At 42.1% G+C, this 22334-nt stretch overlaps 1 protein-coding gene across 7 annotated transcripts in view; it reads left to right on the forward strand.

Moving 5' to 3' along the window:
* Nucleotides 1-22334, forward strand: part of PLEKHG1 (pleckstrin homology and RhoGEF domain containing G1) — a 219586-nt gene that overhangs the window by 66982 nt on the left and 130270 nt on the right. The window contains exon 1 of one of the 7 annotated variants that reach the window (XM_025866323.2): nt 283-357. The exons of the other annotated variants lie outside the window; for them this stretch is intronic. The gene's annotated coding sequence lies outside the window, so the exon portion shown is untranslated. Of the gene's footprint in view, nt 1-282; nt 358-22334 lie in introns of those variants that run through there. 7 annotated transcript variants of the gene reach the window in all.

Raw genomic sequence — 22334 nt, forward strand, 5'->3', positions numbered from 1 at the left:
ATAAAACTGTAGTAATACAGACATGAGTAATCGTGTGTAAGAATGAATCAGGAGAGCCTCAAAAACACATCAGAGCAATAACAGGACACATTCCGATTATATAGCACTTTAAAGTTTTATGCATTTGCATTTTATCCCAGCTTTAATTTTGAAACTCTTAAGACCCAGGCATTCTCTTATCTCGTAGCAAGGGCTTAGGTGGAATGTGTTGGAATGAACAATAAGACAGGGCCTTGTTTGCTGACAGGAGAATGAAGAGATGGTGAGGATGGTGCCTATTTGAGCCTCATGGAGGGTATTGTACATATCATGGAAGAAGAAAGGAGAAACATACCTATCATGACAGTACATTCCAGGGTAAGGATTTGCTAGTTATGGGTGATGCGAGGTTGAAGGAGAGAAGAGAGAAGATAAGGAAATCTTTGCTTTTCCCTCCTCCTCTCAACTCCTCGTCTTCCCACTGAGGGTTACCCCCTGGCCTCCTAGACATGTTCTTTCATAAAGACACTGATAACCTAGAGTCGGATCCCACATTGAGGATTATTGTGTGTCAAAAGCTTTTATATGGCTTTTTATATGGCTGGAAACCATATATACCATTAGAACCTGGAACACATTTTCCTGCAGAAATAAACAACCATTTACCAGGAGTCTTTTGGAACGTACTCCATTTTTAAATTGGTTCTGCCTGTACATGTACAGTTCAGTGAGCCTGAAAACACTGTAAAGTTTTCATAGTAAATTAGTAAAGCACTGGATTCTTATGGGAGATGGAGGGCTTCTCTCCTTTGGAACTCAATGAACTGGTCTACCACTTGGTACAGCTTGAGACCAGTCTCAGCTATGTATTTCTTAGGCACAAAATACAATTTCAAAGTTTTCCATGTGATTTTTTATGAACATGAGCTCTCCTATCTAAGAAACTTTAAACACTTATGAGATGATTATGATGCTCATGGGGTCACTTACGAGTACAAAAAACAGATGGTAGAAGGTTCGTTGACATGACCAGCTGACCTGCCATGAGATATTGAACACATTAATTTATTTTTCTTCCTCCGTGATCGTTCTTCTGACCATCTTGAAAGGCAGCCAAGAAAACTTTTTCTTCTAATTATTTCCAACCACTTCTCGGCAGTTCATTCAAACTCACGATTAAACAAATCTTCTCTGCTTTGGGAGCACCAATTTAAACATCAAAATGTTTGCTTTATATTTGCAGAGAGAGGATTAATTCTCTCTCCCGCCACCAGATTTTAGCCTGAAACGCAAGTTATTTACTGTTTCTCACCCTTGTGTACTGAGCAGTTGTTGAGTAAATGGGTTAAATAATATGGTATCTTGATTCAGGAAAATGTGTTTCCCAAGTGAACCATTTAGAGAAAACGATGACCACTATGTATTTTAGATTTATAGCAAATTGAAGACTTATCTTCTCAAGAATTTTTATTTTAGCAGATCAGTGTATGTTCTGGAAGAAAATACGAGAGATATGTAAGGCACTTTCTTTCCTAACATTCAAAGCACATTCACATTTATTACATCTACTGTCCCCCACTATCCCCATGGTTTCATATTTCCCTGGTTTACTAGTTTCATTATTTCCCCCCCCCATTGGTGTTTCACTTGATGAGATAGAACATTTTCAACTATGACAAAGACTCTAATTCAAATGTGCTGAAACAAAAAGAAATTACTAAACTCTTGAGGGAGGATATCCTTTAACATTCATTGACTCAGTGACTTAGGATCATCACTGATCGTGCAGTTTCTCTTCATCTTTCTGCTCTGCCATCTTTCTTGGCTTCTTTCTCTGGCAGTTTCCCCTAAATGATCACAAAATGGCTGCTAAACACAAATGGATTAGCAGAGTCCCTTGTCCATCTGCACAAGGAGAAAGAGAGGGGTCTCTCCCTAGCCATGGAATACGAGTCCCTCCTTCCAATCTGATGAAGGCTCTTACATCACAGAGAGGAATAACCGTACTACGAATGCCATGAACTGATTGGCTTAGATTAATTGGGATCGACCAGTACAGTTGGGGATGGGATCCGCTGCTGCACCTATACCATATGACTCTGAGTAGAAGAGATGAAGAGGCAGACACTGCAACAAGACCAGGGGTTGCTGGGAAGGGAGAAGCGGAGAGTAGATGTTGGGTAAGCAACCTATGTGCACATGAAAGTGTGGCTGTCGTACTTAATTTTTGCACTCTTATTTTCTAAGTAAAACTTTGTTGTGAGTATAATCTGTCAACCCCTGGCTCTTATCCCTTTGCAGATGGTCCATTCTTCTATAAAGTTCTTTCTTGGCACCTTGGGGAAGGGGAACATGTCTCCTGTTATGAACAACTGTTGTAGTGATGTCCTCATCTTCCGGTCTAAGTTGCTGAGGTCTCTATGACTGGGAGGTGCCCACAGTCCAGCCGACCACACTGTCCAGAATGGCTCATGCACAGAGCCCACCATGGGCCAACTGGCACTTTGTTTTTTGGAGCATGTGCCAGAGTCATACTATATTCTCTGCAGAACTGGAGATGTTTTCTGTGTCTCATGGAATTTTAAGTGAAAATTATTCTGTTAGAAAAGACTGTCTGCTCTCGATTCCTCTATCTTTGGGACTCAGATGTAAACCGTAGGGCCTATGGGGCCTGAGGACAGGAGACCAATAACTGAACTGCTAAGGGTGGTTTCTAGGCTTCTGGCTTGGACAGCTGGGTGAAACTAGGTTGCAAAACCAGAGGGCAGGCTCCCTCTGCTATTCAGTGCCAAGGTTAAATAGACCAATGTAGGCAATTTCATTACCTATTTATCCTTTAGAATGTTATGTCCGTGGGAAAATGTGTTTCAGACTCCAGACTTTAAGTCTGGGCTCAGAATGATTTAGAATGCAATCTGTTTGTAGGTTGCAAGTTACTTAAATAAACTGCAGTCCTTTGTGCCTCTGTCACTGGGGGACAAAATTCCTTGTTGTCCTCCTTTTCCAACAACATTAAGTCATTGGAAGAGAAAGTTGTAGGGGGAAAAAATGGAACTTTTTTCTGCCTTTGTCAAGGCTTTAATGATTTGATTTAATAATTAATGTCAAGGCTAGGCACGGGGCTTTCTTCCTGCTGGATCATGTTTCTCAATTCCTTAAAGACACCAGCACAGACCACTAGGGAAAGGCTTTTGTTTCTCTCAGCTATAAAACAGATGGCAAAACCCCCAGCTGCTTCTGGCATTTTTTCCTTTGCTCCTTAAGGTTTGTGGATCCAGGAAAGTTGGTGAAGGTAGTGTGGGGAGCTGCTGGGGATGGGATCCGCCACTGCACCTATAACATATGACTCTGAGTAGAAGAGATGAAGAGGCAGACACTGCAACAAGACCAGGGGTTGCTGGGAAGGGAGAAGCGGAGAGTAGATGTTGGGTAAGCAAGCTACATGCACACGAAAGTGTGGCTGTTGTACTTAATTTTTGCACTTTTATTTTCTAAGTAATTTCCAGAGCCCCACTCTGGAACTCAGGTCCAATTAAGACCAAAGAAATTCATAATCTATAAACTCGGCCTCAGTGGGCCTGTCTGCTGTAATGGGGCCTTGCTTCTGGCCCTTAAGTGGAAATGGTGATCTGACAGATGATCTGATGTTTCCTTCCCTTCTTTCCACGTTGGAAATGGCCTTGTTTGAGCAAGAATTCCTCCTTTAAAGCAATAACAACAAAACAACAAAACATGGAACAGAGATGTATGACTTTTTTTCTGAGTCTTCCTTCACCCTGGCAGTACTCTGGGTAAAAGAGGCAAGTTATATAAATATAGTGTGGACAAAATGTGTTAAAAGGGTCAAATGTTCCATTTTCTGCAGTTGGGTGGAGTTGTGGTTGTGGGAAGTAAGCCAATATATTAAGATTGGAATGTTGCCCAGAGAAAAGAGTTTAAGAACAGGGTAGACTTGACCTTCCTCTCAACAAGCTGAGCTCACCACTATCTACCATTGTCTCCCCCGTCAAGGGCTTCTATGGTCTGGCTCTGTCCAGCCATCTCCGGTTACTTTCCCAACCCAGATCCCTGTGCTAACTTGAGCCTGTTTTTCATCTTGCCCCATTCATGAAACATCTCTCTTCTCTGCTTGGGGCAGAATTCTGCCTTCTAGATAACCAGTGAGTCTAGTGTGTCTCTACCACTCTGTGCTCACTTCAGTTGCACTAGGTATTAATTTTAGACACCAAAAGACCTAGTCCTAAATATCTCATGTTACTTATGAGAAAATTGAGGCCCAGAAAGAGTTGGTGATGCCACCAAATGCACGCAGAAAGTATGCATCAGAGAGTGAACTGGAATCAAGATATCCTGTCTTCTAGCTTAGCACAGTTGCCATCAGACCAAATGCAGATTCTTTATTTGCTTCACAAAGGATGTGTGTGTGTTGTATATTTACTTATACGTATACACACACATACATATATACACACATATTTAAAGTAATGAGCAATAAGAAAGGTGGATTTTTAAAAATTGGTTTGCTAAATTAGCCTGGAGCTGGAAATGCCAACCATTTAAATCTCACAATGTGAAAATTGGACCCATTTAAACATATAGTAAGGCTGTTTGTATCCCCTTGGGTTACCTAACTACTAAGATTTCAAGTTTCTCATATCCCTAACTTTTTGATCACTAGCCTTTTAAAATATTGTATTGCTGCAGACGTAACTTCTTAAAAGAATTTCCACACATGACCTCACGGACACTCAGTCTCTGAGGAAGGCTGCTTGTTTCTACTATCCGTTCAGTTGAGTCCTGTGTTTTCAGCAAATTTACAAGAGATGGCATTATGTTGTCTTAATACAACACGAAAATGGGCTTTGTGCAGAATGGGATTCTGTTTGTTACACATAATCTAACATTATAAAATATCTTGGAAAAGAGTAATTTGAAGCACAGAATCCAGTGGCAGCCACTAATGATACAGTTTTCCTTGTTCATAGCAGCCTAGTTTTTCGTATTTGCAACAGATGTGCCTAAGCAATATGCTTCACTAATTCAAGCAGAAATATTTTCCTGCATTCTAATTACTGAATGTCACATGGTTTTTCTTATAAGAAAAAGCAGCCTCTATTCTGCTTAGAACTTTTAGAGAAACTGAATTCAGAAGTACAGAAGTTGATGGAGCAGTGAAAAGCAGGATTGGCCCTCCCATACACCCAATGGTGATATTAAATCCAGCCATAACAAGGAAAAATACTATCTTATTGTTGTTGAGTGCTACTTGTTAAAGGTTTCTCAGTCAGTCAGCAGGTATAAAAGGTTTCAAGACCTCTTGTCTGTTGGTGAGATGTGTGTCTAAAGAGACATAAAGAGCAGAGGTATTTGAAAAATGACATATACAAAAGTGGCTAAAATGCCTGTGTACAAATAGGTCTTTCCAGGAATATAAAGTGAAGATTGATTCTAAAAGTCTACTTGCTGTTTGTTTTTTTTAAGCTGGTTTCTATTGGGTGTGAGAGCTTATCTGTGAACTAGAAGCTTCTTGGGCCCACGCATTGCTGTGTCCTTGTGCCAACACATGGCCTGAATGAGGACCTTGCCGCCATCTGTACCAGCCAATAAAAGACATAAAGGACTGGCTGTCCTATCGTAACTTTCCTAAAACCATAACAAAAAAAATTACCACAGAAGCATGAAACAATCAGAATACCTTCTAAACAAAGTGCAAAATGATTGGGTTCTTTATGGCTCCTTCAGATATTTTTCAACCTCTCTGTAGCCAAGTTCCAAAGAAAGAATTATGGTTTTCTTTGAAAGCCAACAGTTCCCTTTGTAAATTTCTGGATTTGGGGTGATATTTTGAGTTCTATAATAAAATTTAATGGTCCATTTGAGAAATTGTACCCTTATTGAGCACAGTTTCTATTATTGGGTTATTTGAGGCAATTCTTGAGTACTAAACTCTTCTTTGATCTGTTAGGACTCACTGGTTTCCATGGAGTCTTGCTGGCTCATGACCAAGGGAGAGCTCAGTGTTCCAGTCAGCTGGGGGTCAGTATTCCTAATCAGCCCTGACCTGAAATACTCACACAAAAGACTTTAAAATCAGAATGTTTTATATGGGATCATGAAAATAAGTTGATTATTTGGGGGGGGGGAGAAGAATACAGAAAAAGTTTAAAAACTTGTGTTTCTATCATTTAGTAAAATTTTGATTTGTTTCTGGAAAAATACTCTTCTGATGATACAAAATACATGGTTTTTCCAGTCCTCCTACTTTGCACAAAGTAATACAAAACAGAATGTCTTATTCGACCTTAAATATAAATAAGATGAGAGCTAAATTATTGTGACCGATATTTTTCATACATCTGGCAGTAATCTTTTTATTTTATGGCAGTGACGACTCAAAGCAATTGCTAATCCTAATTTATTTTTAAACATTTTAACTTAAGCTTTCTTCTCAGGGCTTCTTTGTTTCTCCCCCACCTAGTTCTGGAGGGCGGCTGAAATAAGATCACTGTAAACACCGACATTCATTTTTTTAACTCAAACATTTGCACAGCTACACTGTGGATTCAGGGGAGACAAAAGGAGACCCATGGCTTAGATGTAGTCCTCAAATAGAGGGAGCAAAAGCCTTCAAGGCTCCTGATTGTAGAGAGCTGGGATGTATCTTTATTGCACAGAATGAATAGGAGCAACAAGAAAGAAAAGGTGAATTTTGCCTGGGTGGACAGGGATTGAAGAGGCTTCTGAGGTGGGATTTGAGCTTTTACAGAGGTTCTCTGACCTAGTTTGATGCCTGACACCCTTGCAGTTACTTCTGCTTCAACCCATAAGGCTATAATATAAGGGGAGAATTAACCCTTTAGTAAACATACAAGATTATGGGGTGCTCTTTGGGGTAAACTTTTACCTCAATTACTTTCAATGCCATATTTGTTGTCAAAGTTGCTTGAATTATTGAGGTCCTTTGGCAGAATCCTGTGAAACAATTGATCCTGTAAAGAACGATCCTGTACAGAATTGTAAAGACTGATTCTTAAGCTCAACCAAGTTCTTACCAAAGGTGTTCTTCATGTTGACATTGCACTTACCCAGATTTTGACCTTAAAGTGTATCTCTAATTTCCTTTTGAAACCAATCCTGGGATTACTGAGGGATTTTTGTATTTAAGGAAAGCAGTGGCTTTATTAATTTTTATCCCCGTTCCCTCAATGAAATGGACATTTATTTTTCTTCATAAGCCCCATGGATCTTGATGGAAATTTCAAGAAAAATAATCAAGAAAAAAATTTTATACAATATTTTCATTTGTGCTTATGTTTTCAAAGTAAATAAACAATGAGGAATCAATGTTCAAAAATCAGTCATGGTAGGGGGTGTTTTTCTAATAAAAAATTGACTTAGGTAGATTCTCTTTTCATAGCCTCTCACTGACTTTAATTTCATTGACTTTATAAGGACTATGATCCATTTAATCATATTTTTAAAGACATGTATAAGGTAAATGTTGGGTTTGTAACAAAGAATAAACCTAGGAGCAAAGCATAGAGCTGGAAGAATAATCCAAAATGTAAACATTGAGGAACTGAACAGAGCCACCACCTAGGGCCACACAGACCTGCTCTACACGGGGGTTGATCACAAAACCCGCTGGGAACAGAGCCCCCTGGAGTTGTGCCAACATGTCAGCCCTAGAGCGAAGGGTTATAAAAAAATATTTTCGCATTCTTGGATTCATTCAATAAACCTTGGGGTTCCCTAATTATCCTGGGGATGGGGACACCTGGGATCACATAAGCATTCATAGCTAAAGGACCTATTAGTTGTTGACTCCAAATAATAGTCCATTTAGCCAAGGGAAATGACATAATGTTGTAACTCTCATGTTGCTTCCCTTTCGTCCATCGTAAAGAGTGCTCCTTTTTTTTTTTTTTAAGAAATGATTCTTTTTTTTTGTTTTTTTTTTTAAGATTTTATTTATTTATTCATGAGAGAAAAGAGAGAGAGAGAGAGAGAGAGAGAGAGAGGCAGAGGAGAAGCAGGCTCCCAAGGAGCAGGGAGCCCGATGCGGGACTCGATCCCAGGACTCTGGGATCGTGACCTGAGCCGAAGGCAGACGCTTAACCATCTGAGCCACCCAGGCGCCCAAGAGTGCTCCTTTAAAGAGGAAAAGGCAGAGCCATTATGGGTGAGAAGGAACCAAAGCCCAAAACTGTTGAGGAATTGGTCAGATCAGGAGTCCCCTCACTCCTCACTGCTTAGGCTTTCGTGCAGCCAACACTTACGCAAAGGCTCCATTTGCCACGCACTATGGTAGGTGTTGCAGCTGAAGAGGCACTCATAGGCTGCTTAGAGTCTAGAGGAGCTGAAAGATCATCTTAAAGACCAGGAGAGTGTATAATTACAGATCATGGTGTGTTCTGGGTACTCCCAAGCATATAGATTTCCATTGGCAGAGGGAGATTGGGGAAGGCCTGTGTGAAGTTGGGCTGGGAATGAAAGAATGAATGAATGAAAACCAGAGACACTAGTGAGCAATGGACAATGGGGACAATGAGGTGGGATGAGAGGGACAGATGGGGGCACTATCATGTGTGGCCTTGCAGGCCACATTAAGCAGTTTGGCTTTTATTCTAAATGCAAGGAGAATATATTTCCGGGTTTTAAGCAGGGGAGTGATGCAATCCAGTTGAAGTTTTTGAAGACTGACTTTAGCTCTTGGGTGGAGATTGAATTGCAGATAAGAGTGAAAAAAAGATGGTAAGCAAGTAGGAATATTTTGCAGAAGGCTAGTCAGGAGCTAATGATCCCTTGGGCTAGGGGGTCCCTGATGCTAAAGAAATTACCCTGTAGGTCACACAGAAGATGTGCTGATGGTATCAAGGAACCGCTGTCTGGGTAATGGAAAGGGAGAGTGATATCAGAAGTCTTCATACCAATATTTCTCTTACCTAACTCACCGGGGAAGTGGTGCAGGGGCTCCCTGGGCCCGGGTTCTCTCTATACCATGGAGAAAACCAGAGACCGATGCCGTGGATGGCCACATGAATAAATTAATGCTACCAGGTGCTTTGCGGTACAGTGCAAATTCTAGAAATTGCTGCTGCCTCCCCTGCTTTCCCCTCTGTTCCTTTAAGTTCCTGGGAGAAGCCAGAGGGCATTTATATTGTTTGATCTTAAGAGATGTGCACGTCAACATTTAGGATCTTCAGTTGTCTTAGAAGTTGAACCTTTTTAAAAAGATCTAATTAGTTGTTCATTTTAACTAGAAGCCTATATTAAATGGATGCTCTTTTTCACCAAGAGTAGCATTTAGGTGAAGTAAGAGAACACAGAAAATTTTAAGTCATCATCACTTTGACACGTGTAATATAATTAATATAAACTAATATATAAATGTACATATTAAATTATAATACATATATAAGATATAATCACTAATATATTTATATTTATTACAGTATATTTACATATGATATGCATCCATTAAATTATTTATAAGATACAAGACATATTCGGGGAATGTTTCCCATTATTATTTTAAGTAATATTAATGCATTGGTGCTTAATACCTTCAGCTCTTTGCTAGTGTGCTATGATTTTTCCTCTGAATGTCAGAACAGAAAATCATTATCAAAGGCTTTCGACTTAGAAGGAAGGAATTTTTAAGGATGAGTAGGTATAACATCCCAGTTTGGGTTTCCTTGTTTGTTTGTTTTATGGAAGTAAATGACATAAAAGCACTTCCTTATCCTGGGTATTTCCTTATCATGCTCTTCCCCTCCCCAGAAGAGAAATGCAGGCACAGTCCGACAGTGCAAACTGAATAAAATTTTAGTTGATAACTAATGAAAAGATAAAAATATGATTATTTGATTTTTTCTTTGTGGATTTTTTTTTTTTGGTAGATGTTAATCTCATTTCCACACAGGTAGTTTTATAATGAAAGGAAGGTGAGAACTCTTCATTTTCCAAGTTTGGGTGGGAAGGAAGAGCACCATTTAGAGATAAAAAGGAAGAAAAGATTTAATAAAGTAACTGGCCCTCTGATGCTCTCCTTTCTCTTCCAGTATTTCTGCAGGTAGTCTGAGTGTCTGCTTCTGAGTAGCATGAAATAAATAATTCAGCATTTTCTGCTACATATCAACCCTCTGCTTATTTTCCCCCTCAAATTACATATTCTGGCAAGATTTCTCCCTTGTTAAAGCATTTAATTATTGTGTTTGGCAGTCATGGTTGGTTGCATTATATAAACAAATGCCTACTTCAAACATTGAAACTGATTTTTTTCATAGTCTGCCAGAAAGTGAGACTACTTGATGTGCAGTTCGAATGCTCTATTTCTGATTATATAATTTAGGTCTGGGAATAGAATTTTGGCATTTGTCTGCAGTCCTTATGCCACAGAAAATTAACCTTTAGCATCCTCTTTAAAAGGGCAGATCATCATGCATACAAGTTCCAAAAACACTTTTAAGGTAAGCTCCATTCTATTAAAAGATCCTTTTATCTTTAGGCATATGCACATCTGTCTGGGGCTGCATCGTTTTTAAAATGTTCTGTGTAATCCGTGACCTCTGCAGAGCCGTAGCTAACTCAGCCCCCACTTCTAGTAAGCATTTCAATGGAGAGCCTGGGAGACAAAGCAGATATCCGTCTGCCTCTCTGCCAGTGTTTGCTATTAGATGCTTAAATATGTTCAAGAACACTCCTCAGGGCTTTAGACTCTCAGGGCATTACAGACACCTGTAGTCCAGCAAAATGTAGGGAAGCCAAAGCCCTTAATGGACTATTTCTTCTAAATTCAGTTTCTCGGAGAAAATCTAACCCTCCCCTCTACTGCACACACGAAGTACTTAGACATGAGGAATCGATTTCAGGAAATAAGATAATCCTGCTGAAGTATGTTATCCTAGGTCTCCATTCAACCCATTTCCCCCATCTTTCTCTTTCCGGACACTCTGGTGATGCTCCTTGTGCAGAGCTGACCGTGAGGTAGAGCAAGAGCCTGAATCATCAGAGGAAGGTTAAGTGATAGTTTGGACACCATACTTACTTATAGAGGCGGGAACTTGTATGACCCAGTTTAGAGAAAAAGAAATGTAACAGGGGTTGAAAGAGGGTTTTATTGTTAACCCTAAAGTGACCAGAAAGTTCATTTAGGCAGAATTTCTCATCTCTTGAGGAATTTGGATAATTGCTATTTTACTCTAATAATCGTGACAGAACCAATGACCTCAGAGGTCAAGCTCTCTTCCCCCGCTTCCTTTTCCAGAGGTAGCTTGCTACTGGAGTGGGGATGGGGTTGATACAAGCTCATCTGAGAATGATACCCAAATGAGAAGCAGAGAGCCAGCCAAGGTCAGGCTACTGTTACACATTTTTGTAGACCTACATTTTTGACACCCGGGTTTCACATTTATTTCAAATCACATAATACTATATACCTTGTACCTTTCCTAGAAGAGGTGCTCACAAAGTAGAACTGTTTCCTATTTGAAAAGTGGAGTGCTAAACTCAAAACTTCCATAACAACTGATGAAGTGGCCTTGCTGAGAAATGTTCAGCAATCACGAGCGCCATTTTGGGAGCTGACTGGGTGCCAGCAGGCAGTGTGGGGTTAAGTACTTAGTGTGCACTTTGTCATTTCCTTTCATCTCTACCGCCCCATGAGAGCAGCTCCTGCCCAGCCTGCCTGTGCTAATTCCCGTCCCCTTTAGTGTGCTCTCCATGACATGATGTGGGGACTTGCCTGAGGTCACACTGCTACCAAGTGGCAGAGACAGGACTTGAACCCAGATCTGTTGTAGACCAAAGTGCGTGCCTTTGACCACTTGAGCTGTCTGTCCCGGGGGCATTTTCTCACATGTGCTCATATGTTCTTGCTATTTTACCAGGTTCTTCTCTCATGCTTTTAGGTCAGGGTAAGGGGTTGGGAGAAGGGAGGTCCTACCCCTACAACCTTGTCTTTCAGTTTTTCAGATTTCTAATATATTTGGGGATCTTGAGTCTTTTACCCCCTTCCTAAGATAGTTATACATTGGCCTCTTATCTTTAATGGTAAAACTTATTTTTCTTATTGGAAGAATATGCATGAGGATTATTTAAATCTAAGATGATAAGATTAAATAGAAAAAATGGATCTATATAAATATTTCTTGCAGATATCATGAGACCATATTTATGAACTATAGATGAATCAAGTAAAAAACTAGTAAAGATAAAGTTACAAACCACAAGATATAAAGGAAAAAATATCCAAGATTCAGACCATGTACCACAAAATATATAACTCAACACAATTCCAGTAATTAAGGAATAGTAGCCTTGGATAGCAGTTTCAGCTACAAAGGAGAAGATTTGGTTGAAGGAAAAATAATTGAAAAGGGAATGATGCACGAATGTATTTGTATAAAATTTTAAAACCTTCTGGGCATCTGGGTGGCTCAGTCAGTTGGGCGACTGCCTTCGGCTCAGGTCATGATCTCATGGTCCTGGGATCGATTCCCACATCAGGCTCCCTGCTTGGGGGAGAGCCTGCTTCTCCCTCTCCCTCTGCCCCTCCTCCCTGCTTGTGCTCTCTCTCTCTTAAATTAATAAATAAAATCTTCAAAAAATAATAAAATAAAGATTTAAAACCTTCTAAAGCTGAGACAGAATAAAAGCAACAAAATGGGGAAATGCACATAGCAAAAATTAAATACTTGATAACACGCACACACACACACGAATTTATATAATGTGAGCACACTATCAGATTGTAACTGGGTGAGTGGTCCAAGGATACAGACAGCCATTTCACCCAAATGAAAGCAAATAGGAAAGCATATCTGAAGATGCATCCAACTTCACTCAGTTTTAAAACGAAAACATTTTACACCAGCCAAGTGAAGGAATGTCGAAGGCCCATGCTGGAAAGTCTGGAGGGAAGAGGGGTATCCTCACACGTTATTGTTGACAGTGCAAATGGATTCATTCTTTCTGGAGAAAACCTGGCAGCCTATAATAAGAATTATCAAAGCCTCATCTCTTTAAGCCTGCAGTGCTCTTTCTGGGAATTTATCCCAAGGATATCCCGAGACAAGCAACTTGAGCAACTGCGGTGTTAGAAGGTGTGAGAAATGGGGATGACGGGGATAGATTCTGACCTAAAGGAGTAACTAATGCAATTCAAAGGCTCTAAAGAAGTACATGTTCAAAAATGCTTTCAAAGGATTAGCTGTAATGGAGAAGAAAATACTAGAGTAGCCTAAATGTCTAAAAAAAACGGAGAACTCACTGTTTACCTGAACCACTGCCCCACACCCCAAACTCCTGTGCTGTTGTGCGCAGACCCCGGTGAGCGAAGGGCAGTGCTAACCCCGGAGTGTCTACACCACAGGCCTCAGCCCTCGCCCTGACCTCTCCCTGTCCTTCACCCGCATCCCAGTCTAACCTGCCGCAAGCCATAGGCGTCCCCACTCCAGGCCGCCATCATCTCTTTCCCCACTGGCCTCTGCCTCCAGAGTGCCAAGCCTTCTTACTTCCTCACCTGTTCTCCAACTTCATCGAGAGTCTTCTTTGCGAAACATGGATCTGATCATGGTATTCCTCAATTGCAAACCTTTCAAAACCTTCCCATTGCTTTTGGATAAAGTCAGACTCTTTGTGAAGAAGGGCACCTGGGTGGCTCAGTTGGTTAAGCGACTGCCTTTGGCTCAGGTCATGATCCTGGAGTCCCGGGATCGAGTCCCACATCGGGCTCCCTGCTCAGTGGGGAGTCTGCTTCTCCCTCTGACCCTCCTCCCTCTCATGCTATCATTCTCTCTCTCTCAATAAATAAATAAAAATCTTTAAAAAATAAATAAAATTGAGATATAAAAAAAAAAGAGAGAGAGAAACCAGACTCTTTGTGAAGATATATAAGACCCTTGGTGGCTTGGTTCCTGCTTACCTCTGTTGTCCTTCTCTTGTTAACTTAATCTTCATCCTTATAACTCCTACACACATGCATGCACGCACCCCCCAGTTTCTGCTTACTGCATTGTTTGCAGTTCCCCCAAAGAGGAACCACAGGTCTTTGCACTTGACATTCCCTATACCTGCTCCTCACCTCTTCCTACAACTCCAGCCTGGCTGACTCCTATTTATTCCTATTTGTTCTTCTGGGCTCAATTTATATGTCATCCATCAGGGGACATCTTCACGACACACACACAGACATGAGACCAGGTTAGGGTGGGACCCACCTATGTTCATCCCAACACCTGACATATGCAAGTAAAATATTCTTAATTGGGAAAGAAATTCTAAATTCTGATGTCTGAATAGTCTATTTTTTATTTAACTATATACTGGCGCAAAATATATCAACCAGCTTAATCCCTAATATGGTGTAACACTATCTTTTACTCTTTGGTTTCTTTTTAATATTTTATTTATTTATTTGAGAGAGAGAGAGCATGAGCAGGGGGAGGGGCAAAAGGAGAGGAAGAAGCAGACTCCCCACTGAGCAGGGAGCCCAATATGGGGCTCTATCCCAGGACCCTGAGATCATGACCCAAGCCAAAGGCAGACGCTTGAGGGACTGAGTCACCCAGGCGCCCCTGTCTTTTTTTTTTTTTTTAAAGATTTTAGTTTGTTTTTTTTTTAAAGATTTTATTTATTTATTTCAGAGAGAGAGAGAGAATGAGAGATAGAAAGCACGAGAGGGAAGAGGGTCAGAGGGAGAAGCAGACTCCCTGCTGAGCAGGAAGCCCGATGTGGGACTCGATTCGGGGACTCCAGGATCATGACCCGAGCTGAAGGCAGTCGCTCAACCAACTGAGCCACCCAGGCGCCCCAGGCGCCCCTGTCTTTTACAGGTTATTGATAGTAGTCACTCCAGCCATTTGAAATTGTGCATAAGAACTGTATTTCTACGCTCACTTCCTTGCTGTCTGCAGAAGCAAGAACAGATTTCTGGGACTGCAGATTTGGGAGCCTTCAATGACTATAGCGGAAGAGGAAGGAGAGGAGAGATATACTTCCGGTGACAGCGAGGCGGAGGTTTAGACCATTGGGAGGTGAAAGAGAGCTTACTACCAGGAGCTGACCAGGGTAAAGGTTCTCTGATCTGAGATTGCCCAAATTCCGTTTGCTAGAAAATCCAGTTAGCTGACTGTTTATTAATTAAAATGTCTAATGTCAAATATTTTCAGCAAGATAGAAAGGAGCCTTATAAGGTCTTGTCAATGCGTTACCTTGTCTTTAATGTAAGTGGTATTTATGACCCCTTAAATGTTGGTATGAGTAACATCTGATATGTAAAGACAAAATGTGGCCAAAGAGGTAGGTTTCTTCACTTTTTCTAGTCAAATGTTTAAAACTGTTCCAAACGGACACCTAAATTCAGCAGTGCCTGAATAAGCTTTAATAATTCCATAAAGTGAGCATGGAAAAATTTAACTCCTGGTGCCATGAATATGCCCCATATATAAACAAGAATTATTTCTTAACAGAAATAATCCATGTTAACTTCAGATGATTTAGTAAACAGAAGTTTTTATATTAGGTTCAGCCCTAGTTACCCATCTTGACCCAATCCAATTGATGTAAGTGATAGGAATTAATTTTGTGCAGACAGGGATCAAGACTAATCCTGGTCAATCAGCACCTTATAATTAATCCACCTACTCTTTTTATAAGAGAGAGAGAAATGTTGGCATGGTCCCTGGTTTAAGGTTCTGCACCAATCTAATATTGAGGTCTAACATTTTATGGGGTTCAGATTTCAGAGTGGAATCACAAATAACAAAGGTTTTACCAGAGCAGATGGTCATTTCCAACCACCAAATTTGTTGAGGATTTCTTGGGACTCTGTTCTAACCATCCGTGAGTGAATGAATGAAGATGTGAATTAAAGACAAAACATTTCTAGGTGCCTTTTAAATTGTGTTAGAAAGCCTGGGTTTTATCAACTGGGCTAGCATTGATATTGGAGTTTTTAAAGCCTGAAATCTCTGGATACTAAGTAATTATAAACTGGAGTTCAGTCTAAACCTGTCACTTTTCCCCTCCACCTGCTCGCATGCTCTCTCTCTCTCTCTCTCTCTTTTTCTCTCTCTCTAAAATAAATAAGTAAATCTCTAAAAATAATAATAATCAGGGGTGCCTGGGTGGCTGAGTCGGTTAAGCGTCCAACTCTTGATTTCAGCGCAGGTTATGATCTCAGGGTCCTGGGATTGAGCCCGTGTCGGACTCCACGCTCAGCACAGAGTCTGCTTGAGATTCTCTCTCTCCCACTCCCTCTGCCATCCCCCCCCAATAAATAAATAAATCTTTAAACCTATTGCTTTTCATGTCTGAGAATATAGATAAATACCTGAAAAAAAGGGAAAAAATATTAATGATTTTTCTACAAAATCAATATGTTAAACAAATTCTTAGTAAATTGTAGTTGTAAGTGAGGATGTCACACTATTGTAGGGTGTAGCCTTCCTTCCTTCAGTGTAGACCCCAGAGCTGGGCTGGAAATACATGGGGCCACTTACACGCTGCTTTTTTTTTTTTTTTTGATAAATACAGCACAGCCCTGTAAATGTATTTTCCCCTCCTTATGACTTTCTTAATACCATTTTCTTTTCTCTAACTTTATTGTAAGAATACAGCATATAATGCATATAACATACAAGGTATGTGTTAATCGACTATTTATGTTATTGGTAAAGCTTCCCATCAGTAGTCAGCTATTAGTAAAGTTTTGGGGAGTTGGAAGTTACACGTGGATTTTCTACTGTGGGAGGAAGAGGGGTACCCCTAACCTCCACATCATTCAAGGGTCAAATGTAAATGTGAAAGTCATTTTTGCGGTTTACTAAGAGTTAGGCACGAGAGGGCTCTGCAGCCTTAATTTTCTTAGTTGTTATGTTGTTAATAGAGTGCAAGTTTAACAGGGTTTTTTTTTTAAATATGATTTAACCTCGGTTTTAATCTTATAATGAATACCAAGCTGCAAAGGGCTGTTTAGTCATTTGTTAAACTTCTGGAGCTTTATGGCTGTAGACAGCAATACAGATAGGATTTCTAGGGGCACAGAAGATATGAATCTTAAATCTAAATAGGAGCTAAATAGAGACAGCCCACTTTGCACCACGGTGCTTTTTGAAGAATTCGCAAAATAAGGTAGGTATCATAAAGTAGATCATGTTTTCCCACGGGAATGATTTTATAATTATGGGCTGCTTTCTTGAACAGAACTTAGTTTCTAATTATAACAGTAGCCTGTTTTTTTTTAAATTACAACAGCTGTGATAGAAATATCATGCACACTAATTATACCAACACCCCAGTGCACAATAGTTGTTCATTCATTCAAGAAGTACTCATTGAGTGTGTACTATGTGCCAAGCACTATTCTGGGGTTTTGATGTGAGCAAAATCACATGACCCGCCCCCACATCAATATTACGGAGTGGGCTGGTGGGGAGATGACTCTAAAGCAAGCATTCATGGCAAATTATAAATGCTAGAAAGGAAACACAGACAGGCACCGCCTTGAGGAGGTGGCAGATGGACCGAGACCAGTTGTAGCTGCAGCGAAAAGTCATCCGTCACAGGAAAGCAATGTGTAGGGACCCTGACTCCCTAGAGGAACTCAGAGAAGTGTGATGATGAGTCTGGAGCCGTCCGGGAGAGAATCCAGTAAGTTAGCAAGGAGGCTGGGCCCGGGACGTGCCAGGTGTTGGGAACCATGGGAAAGACTTGATCATTGTCCTCGATGAAGTGAAAAGGCATAGAAGAGTTTTCAGTGCATGAAGTGAGGATGGGGTGACATCGCATCTGCAGTTTGCCCAGCTTGTGGCATGATGGTTCTATGCCCCAGGAGAAGGTTTCAGAGAATATTATGCCTAGTACAGGCGAAAGGTGACCAGGACAGAAATGGAGAAAAGTAAGTGACATTTGAGAGTGAGCTAAAAAGTAAAAACAAACAAACAAACAAACAGAAACACTGGTGGGGGTCACGATTTGAATATCTGGAGAAAAAATGGTGGAAAGGGCAGCTCCAATTTCTGGCCGGTAGAGCCACATAAGTGGGGTGGCATTCCCTGGAAGAGGACCAGATTTGGGAGGAAGATGGCATTTCATTTTGGGTATCTGACACTCCAGCTTCTCGTGAATTCTCAGATGTCAAACAGTCACTTGCATGTGCTGGTCTGGTGCTCGGGTTTTGGGCCACAGAGGAAGATGAGTCATTGGCGATCCTACAAAGGAGACTGAAAAGGAATGTCAGTACAGGGAGCAGGAAAACCAGGATAATAGGGACCATGGTCCCCAAAGGAAGACAGTGCTTCAAGAAGAAAGGAGGGGCTAAAAGTGTCAGGCACTACCAGAAATTCCATGCGAAAGCAACGGATAAATACCAGCTGGATTAAGCAACAGAGCCGTTCTGATGGTTGCAAACTAGATTGGAGTGAATTGGGAAAGAGATGAAGAGGTGAGTGCAGATAACCCTGTGTGACTTTTACCCTTGAAGAGGAGAGAGCTGCGCCCCCCCCCCCCACCACCACCAAGAAGCTGGACACCGGGAGAGTCCAGGGAAGGCTTCTTGGAGGCGCAAGTTTGACCACATTTTCCTATCGCTAGGGCGGATAGAGATGTCTTGACAGCTAATAAATGTTTCTAGACTGCAAGATGTGCTTGTGTATGTGAGAATCCAAATTGTATATGAATTTACAGAGAAGTTTTTCAGGGATTGACTTTTATTAACAGACACCACACGTTGATATTTTCCCCATCTGTGAGCCCTACAACACGGAGGTCCGTAAATACGGCATTTGGGAATTAGTGTAATGTGGGCTGAATTTTGTACAGCATCCAGGTCAGAACGATTCAGCCTGGGTTATGCTTATTACTTCGAGAGAAGAAATGGCCCAAGAGCATCATCTTTTTCTTCTCATTTTGATTTCTTTTTTTTTTTTCAACTTTAGAATTTCTTCCATGTTCTCCATGTTGAGAACTAAGCAAATACCAGTTGACCCTAGGCCCTCCACATTTAGAAAATCAGTTTTTATTTCCCATCCCCTGGAGCAGTTAGTTATCTTCCCAACAGGCAGTACTTTGATCCAAAGACCATTGCCAAGTCCAGAGCGGGGTCTCCATGGTATGTGAGTGAGATAACCAATTGATCTAGAACCAACGTAAGGCCCGGTAGTGTGGGGAGACTCTCAAACCTGTGGATGAACCACCCAAATCCAAGTTTTGCCCCCCCCCCCCCCCCCCCGACTTCCTCTTGGCCTTGAATACAGAATGGAATTTGGAGCAGCTAATCCAGTGCTGCCTGGTGGGCCTGCCAGTAAGCCCTCGAGGCTACACCCTACTCGGCAGTGCCTCCAGAACTTGCTGCCTTGCATACTGGTCCACCCTTGATGTCTAAAAAGCCTGTAAACACAAGGACTCTCCTTTTCCTGTTGTTGATTCTTTGCCTCAATACACCTTCAGATACCCTGCACCTATGTAGGTCAAGGGCAAGCAACGGTAGCCCACCTCCTAAAGGCTAAGCTGGTAGTTGCTGGAGCCACCTAGCCATCTGCTTGGGGGAGTGAGGCCTGAGCCCTGCTTGCCGAGGGTCTGATGCTGCAGGCCTGACTTTCTGTCGGTCTATTTATTTCATCGAAGTATAGTTGACACACAATGTCACATTCGTTTCAGGTGTACAACATAGTGATTTGACCACTTTACACATTATGCTGTGCTCACCGCAAGCGTGGCTACCCTCTGTCACCGGACGGCACTATCACAATACCATTGACTGTAGTCCTCGTGACTTCCTCATCCCATAACTGGAAGCCTGCATCTCCTGCTCCCCTCTGGCCATTGTGCTCATCCCCTCACCTCCTCCCCCCCGACTCTGGCAACCACCAGCATGTTCTCTGTATTTAGGGCCTGTTTCTGCTTCTTCTGTTTGTTTATTCATTTGGGGATTTGGGGTTGTTTGTTTTTTGTTTTTTTTACATTGCACATATAGGGGAAATCACATGGTATTTGTCTTTCTCTGTCTGACTTATGTCACTTAGCATAATACCCTCTGGGTCCATCTGTGTTGCCACAGATGGCAAGATCTCACTCATATGTGGCTGAGTTATATCCCATTGTGTGTGTGTGTGTGTGTGTGTGTGTGTGTGTGTGTGTGTATATATGTATATGTATATATGTATATACCACATCTCCTTTATCCATTCATCCGTTGATGGACAGCCCTGATACTCTAGAAAGAGCCACTCACCTGTAGGCAAAGCCATCTTAAGCTGACTCCGCCTAAGTAAAAACTGCACATGGTATAAGGCTTAAAGCTGCCCACCAAATTACAAGAAAAGCTACCTGTGGGACCCTAAAAGCTAATTGTGGCATAAAACTATTTACTCTAAATCGCCAAATAAACACCAATGGCCCGCACTTAGAATATGGGGGAACAGGGCAATAAAGATGCTGTCCTCCCACCCACGTTCTGAACCAATTTGAAAATTTAAAACAAAGGAGTAAGGCAGAGAGGGGCTACACCCTCACCTTGATCACTGATAAAGCTGACATTAGAGATTGTGCCTTCTGTCGGTGGGCAGGTGGGCATCCTCATACTAAACTCAGGATCAGAAGCTTTCCCGTGCATCAGGGTGAATGGGGCAGCCTTCCACCTCACAGGAGCAGATTTTGCATATGTCGCACTTACGACATCAACAGGTAGAGCAAAATGTGTGTTACTTGTGGGGCGTTCTCTGCCGAAAGAGCCAGAGTGGGGCTAGATTCTGCCTGCCCAATTTTCCCTTCTACACTTGCCGATCAAATTCCTGATTTCTGCCCAAAGAGAAGTCCGTGTGTGGGGTCAAAGAGACCAGGAGCTCCTGGAACCCCACCCAGGTGGATAAAAGCAATGAGGAGCTTGGAAGAAATTACCCCCCACACAGCCCCTCCTTCTGCCCCAAAAGCTCCTTCCTGACATCATAATACGAGAGCAGATATTCGCTGCCGAGATGGAAGTCATACTTAATTCGGATGGCTTAATGCACCTTTTAACAACTGAGAGCCATATCACAGTCTGACATGCTTTTATGGAGTCTGCATTTGCTAAGTGCCCTCCGTGTGCCCTGAACTGTGATAGGCCCTAAGAGATTACAAAGAAGCAAATGGCTGGAGTCAGCCCTCATCCTCTGTAGTGGGTGGGTGGGGACAGTATTTATGTTAGTGAAATTTTGGGACTACTTGGTAACTCATAGTTGCCAGAGGAAATTAGAGGCGAACATCTATGAACTAAAGTTCGTCATGAACCATACTGGCCTTCAAAGAGCCCTCAGCAGGATTCTGGTTTTCTAGACCTCTGCAATCTGAAGAAAAAGTGTGTTTCCTTCCTCAATGTGTCCTTTTTCATGAAGAGGGGGAGGATATGTCATAAGAAGACTAATTTGGAGGAAAATGACCTCATGGGCTCACAATTAAGCTGTTTCCCTTTGCATCTTGGTGGAAGAACCCCATCGGCCTATGGCAGGTCCGTTTAAGGAAGTATATGTGTATGAATTAGGAAGGGTGGGGTTGACCTACACAGGCAGGACATTACTCTTCTTCCTCTTCCTGACCACACTTCCCACAGCAGTCATGGTCATTGCTCAACTTCCTGTTGGGGAAAACCTCTTGGATACTGAGCGTCCACCTGCTCCAGCGAGCAAACTAAGGATAGCAACATGTTCGCTGCTGTTGGGAAACCTGAGTTTTGAGCTTGCCTACAGACCCCTTTTCCGTACTATCTGAAGCAAAGATGGAGCCGATCTGCGTGGGGCGGAAGCGACCGGAAATGGCAGCCCTGACAGCCCACCGCCTGGAGTAAGACATGACAGGCGTGTGAAATGTGGGGATTCGGGGCGGTGGGGGGCTGGGGTGCAGAGACAACAAGCGGATGTCCTAAGGTAGCACCTGCAGCCAGGGTAGTGTTGGCTCTAACGGCAAGCAAGAGGTGGGTGGAAGGACGGGGGTATTGGGCCACCAGGCCCTGGGGAACACTGTTGGGCCCCTGGCCACAGCGCTGATGCTCTTCATCCAACAAACCATGTGGTGGTTACCACACTGCGCTGGGCGCAACAATAACAAACGTCGTGGCCCCTGGCTTCCAGAGGCCCAGAGTCTGGTCCCTTGGTTTCATGCCCCCTCAGCTGGGTTCCAGGTTTGTAAGGGAAGAAAGTGGGTGCCGGGGCGGGGGATAAGCGGCTAGAGGAAACACAGGCCCGGCACTGTCTTAGACCGAGTGGGGCAAGCCCTGGGAATCTGCATTTTATGCAGAGTTCCGGATCCATAGTGAGGTTTGGGGGGAGCCGGCTGCATGGACAGAGTAAGTAAGTGTGGTGAGTGGTGTGCTGTGC

The sequence above is a fragment of the Callorhinus ursinus genome, unplaced genomic scaffold (assembly GCF_003265705.2).
Source record: "Callorhinus ursinus isolate GAN/ISIS: 27379988/994484 unplaced genomic scaffold, GSC_fseal_2.0 scaffold6, whole genome shotgun sequence".
Taxonomy (NCBI): Eukaryota; Metazoa; Chordata; class Mammalia; order Carnivora; family Otariidae; genus Callorhinus; species Callorhinus ursinus.